We start from the raw sequence: 5,171 nt of genomic DNA, 5'->3' as shown, positions 1-5,171 counted from the left end.
GAAACTCTGGTTAGAAGGACCAGAGGCAATGGGATAGAAATTATATAAAATATCTAAGTGTTTAAGTGGTATCAGAAACTCTGGTTAGAAGGACCTGAGACAATGGGATAGAAATCTCATAAAGCTATAAAGTGTGTATGTGGTACTAGAAGCTCTGGTTAGAAGGATCAGAGGTAAAGGAATAGGAACTCCTTAAATTTGTTTGAGTTCATGGATGCACCAGAAGCATTGATGAGAAGGAAACCAGAGATCGATGGATAGGTTACTTAGTGCTTTTCTAAGCATGAAAGTTCCATGGACGAAAATTCCATAATAATTCTAAGTGTGGATGTTGAACCAGCGGTTGATAAAATAGAATTCCATTGGTTTGCAAGAGGACCGATGGATGAGAAATCCTTTCCTAAGGATTTTAGTTGAACCAGAAGCTCTGGTTATGAGACCAGAGGCTCTGGTCATGGAACCAGAGGCTCTGGTAGTACAACCAGAGATTTTATATTTGGGAGTCTAGTTTGATTTCCACTCTTAGCCTTGTCTAGAAGCATTGGTTATATTTCTAAGTATTTATAAGATGGTGTATTTAGTAATTAAGATTATTAATGTCGCAGATCACTATGGCGTCATCCACTCTAGTGAGTAGTCAGTCGATGAATCCGGTTACGTAGTTGGCCACTCTAGAAGAAACTCAGCCCCATAATGAAGAGATAGACCCATACGAGTAGGACACTGCGACTAATGGAGCATCTGCTTCTCTACAAGCATCCTTCCTACCCCCATCGGAGCCAGCACCCGATGTTCCACCACGAACCTATCATGGCTCAAGGATCAGAGTCACGCCAAGGAAGAGCATTCCACTGCCACAACGTGTGGCATTTGAGGACTCTGTTAGAGTCATAGGAGAGACATCCCAACCACAATTGGGGAGCAGGATAACACAAGTAGAGACGGGGGTACCTGTGTCCTGCACCTGAGGCATGAATCCGGCTGAAAGAGAATGGGTAAGGAGAATTGCATCTGATACACAAGTGCACCAGACCCGGCTGGGATACCACCACCACATCCTGAACAACCTATCCGATGTGATGGAACACGGATGCCATCACTGCAGCAAGGCGGGAAATAAGGAGGTTGTACCGGTGGATGGTAGTTAGTGGAATGGTGATGCTAATTTTGGGAATAGTGATAGGATGGATGTTGTTCTAGAAGAAGGATTAGTGGTAGAATGCCCACTCTTTTGCGTAGAAACTCACTATCCTGTTCTGTGTGACTGTGAACATCTTGGAATGCATAATGTCTTTTTGGGAAATGCTATTTATGTCAAGTCATGGTATGCATAAGATTAATCTATTCTGCTTATATAAGTGCTTGAATAATATCCATGCGATGAACACTCTTGGCATCATTTAAACGTCTGAAAGCTACCCTTGTTATGCCATAAAAATGACGAATTCCCTTCTGACTTAGGCTTAAAAGATGCCGCCAACGAGAGAAAATCCCGAGATTGCACGACTTCTGTCAGAACAACTTCTGGCAGCACTCCCCAACATAGTCAGTCAAGTGGCTGCTGGCATGAATGTAAATCAACCAAATAATCTAGAGCCAAGGGCGACTAGGGAATGCACTTATAAAACTTTTAGATCTTGCAACCCGAAAGAATTCAATGGAACCAAAGGAGCAGTAGGGAACTTAATAAGTTGACCATCAAGAACATATACCCTCTCCCTAGAATCGATGATCTGTTTGATCAACTTCACGGAGCGGTATATTTTTCCAAGATTGATCTACGATCTGGATACCACCAAGTGAGAGTCCGGGAAGAGGACATTCCCAAAACAGCCTTCAGAACTCGTTACGGCCATTACGAATTTCTAGTTATGCCATTCGGGTTAACCAATGCACCGGCTGTCTTCATGGACCTAATGAATAGAGTCTATAGACCATATCTGGATAAATTTGTAATCGTCTTCATAGACGATATATTAATTTATTCACGTAGCAGGGAGGACCACGAGCAACATTTGAGGATAATTTTTGGAGCTACTCCGAAACCAGAAATTGTACGCGAAATTTTCTAAATGCGAATTCTGGATTCGTGAAGTACAATTTCTTGGTCATATAGTCAATAAAAAAGGAATCCAGGTAGATCCTGCCAAGATTGATGCCATTAGGAAACGGGAAGCCCCAAGAACCCCTACGGAAATCCGTCAATTCCTTGGTTTGGCGGGTTATTATCGGTGATTCTTCACGAACTTTTTGAAAATCACACAACCACCACAGCCTTAACCCAGAAGGACAAGAAATTTGTTTGGGGTGAGAAACAAGAAGAAGCGTTCGCAATTCTTAAGCAGAGATTGCGCAATGCACCTATTTTATCCTTACCAGAGGGTTCGGACAACTTTGTGGTCTATTGCGATGCATCGCATCAAGGCTTAGGATGCGTGCTAATGCAAAAAGACAAGGTCATTGCGTATGCCTCAAGGCAACTTAAAGTGCATGTGAAGAATTATACTACACATGACCTCGAATTGGGGGCAGTAGTATTCGTACTTAAAATTTGGAGGCACTATCTTTACGGCACCAAATGCGTTATTTTCACCGATCATAAGAGCCTTCAACATATACTAGATCAAAAGATGTTGAACATGAGGCAACAGAGGTGGGTCGAACTCCTCAATGATTATGATTGCGAAATAAAGTATCACCTGGGGAAAGCTAATGTTGTAGCAGACGCCTTAAGTCGGAAAGAAAGGGTGAAACCGTCAAGGGCACGAACCATGGGAATGTTGGTTCAAACCAACCTGAAAACGCAAATTCTTAAAGAACAAGAAGAGGCGTTGAAATTGGAGAATCTGAAGAGCGAAACCCTGCATCACTTAGAAAAGGAATTTGAAATTTGAGAAGATGGGGTGCGTTACTTCAGAAATAGAGTTTGGATCCCAAGGAACGACAGTCTTCGGTCAACAATCCTGGATGAGGCACATCGCTCTAGATACTCTATTCACCCAGGATCTGATAAGATGTACAAAGGGCTAAAAGACTATTACTGGTGGCCAGGAATGAAAAAGGACGTTGCGTTGTACTTAAGTCGATGTTTAACCTGCGTAAGGGTAAAAGCTGAACATCAGAAACTGTTGATCCCAGATCTCTCAATAACACTAATAATCTAGTTATGAATAACCAAATTATAGTGATTTTACGAAGAAAGTTATGAAGACTCGAGAATAAAAATAAGAACATTTAAGAACAGTCTTAAGCTTCAAAGGTTTTACTTTATAAACTGTGAAACATAAGAGCAATTCGTAAAAGCGACTCTTTTTACAATAGATCTAATCACCTATTTATACTAATCAGCTAATAAGAAGATAACTATATAATGTTATTTTCTAGTAAATCCTCTTTTAACAGATAAGGTTTATCTTTTGTATGGATAGACGCTAATATTGAGATAAACTCGAATTCCAGCTGTTGACATGTCATCTCCAGCTGTCATTCATGATATGATGATTTCATCCTTATCTTCAAATCTTCATTGCATGCTTGGATGAAGTGCTGGAAAATTTTCTAAGTGTTGATGACTAGAGGATCGATGAGAATGCTCTTTCCATCACATCGTTGGACTGTCCATTGGTCCTCTGGTTGAACTGTCCATCGGTCCTCTGGTTGAATTCCAGACTTAGTCGTTTCTGCCTTGATGTCTTCATTGGTCTTCTGCCTTGATGTCTTCATTGGTCTTCTGGTTCTTCATCACTTATTGTTTTTCATTACTTTTTACATTATGACTTGTGGGGTTTAACAATCTCCCCCTAAGTAATGAAATAACATAGTCTAGTCTAGACACACTTGTGAAGAACATAAACTAATCTAGTAGAAAAACATCAAATTCTAAATTTTCATTGGATGATGAAATTTCTTACAATACTTGAATTAAAATACATCAAGGCAAGACTAACAAAAACTTTTAACTCATCACCAGCTACCTGAGTATATTTCTCTGAAGCACAGGAGCAGTCTTCGATATGCGATGACTGTTGATATCTCGTGAATGAGTTGACTCCCTACTTCCCTCGGCACATGGTTTTTGCCCAGTCTTTCTATAATAATTTTCTGAAACCATTCAAGTGTATTTGTTGAATACTTGAAGGCTTCAGTCAGTCTGGAGAATTTTTTAACCCCGAACTCATTCTTGTAAACAAGTCCAAGTTCGGGTTAAGTCAGAACTGAGGCAGATCGTTTCTCCTACAGGCCTTGGAAGTCTTTGTTTGGAGGAGCTCAGGATAGTCTTTCAATGCCTAGCCTAAAAGAAATTTCAAAATCACTTTTGGCTCTGTGTTTCACCAGGGATTCCATCGTCTTTACTATTGCTCGGTTTGCCATTCCAAATCTTATGCCGTGATCCTACCTTTGAGCTGTGTAAGCATATAACTCGATCAAGTTGTACGGGTTGAGATTGATGAGGTTGTTTTCGTTGAACACGCTAACTAATCCACGGGCTCTCTCCATGGTGAACTCGATGTATCGGATAGCTCGGTTGGCAAATGTCTTTACTTTCAAGTCTATGACTCTCCTTATTCCATCATTCGAAAAGACAGCCTGGGGTGCTTGTGTGGTATGTCTGATGAATCGATGGTGTAAGAGGTTCATAGACTTAGGCGATAGGATTGGAGGATTGGTTGACAAACTCTCATCGCGATCTTCATACATATATTGATGGATATTTTCCATCATGACTGGTTCCCTGGGTAGCAATTGAGGACGTCTCCTCATCGACTCCATGCTCTGTATGATTTCATCTACCAAGCCATGTGGAGGTTGCCTTGAAGAAGAGGGAGTATCCGCATGCACCATTGGTTGATGGGTTAAGGGTTGTGTATCAGTTGGGGGTTGTGTTTCAGTTTAGGTTTGTATATGGGTAGTGGATATGGTTTCATTGGTTGGCTCGGTTTGGATTTGGGTGGTTTCTGGTGCATGGGTTTCTGTTGGGGTTTGTGGTAGTTGGGGCGATGGTTGGTTTGTTATAGGCTCTGGTTGTGTAGAAATGGTGAAGGATTGGGTTGTGCGAGGCGTTGGTGAAAGGGTTAAGGGTAGGCTTGATGTGGGTGTAGAAGGAAGAGGTTGGTTAAGTTGTGTTGGTGGAGTGGTAGGTTCTTCATCGGTTGAAGAGCTCAACACGATGG

The sequence above is a fragment of the Cynara cardunculus genome, unplaced genomic scaffold (genome assembly GCF_001531365.2).
Source record: "Cynara cardunculus var. scolymus isolate 2C unplaced genomic scaffold, CcrdV1 Un_Scaffold_3014, whole genome shotgun sequence".
In the NCBI taxonomy this organism is placed as follows: domain Eukaryota; kingdom Viridiplantae; phylum Streptophyta; class Magnoliopsida; order Asterales; family Asteraceae; genus Cynara; species Cynara cardunculus.
The sequence above is the reverse complement of the archived record's forward strand: the minus strand, read 5'-3'. Positions refer to the sequence as shown.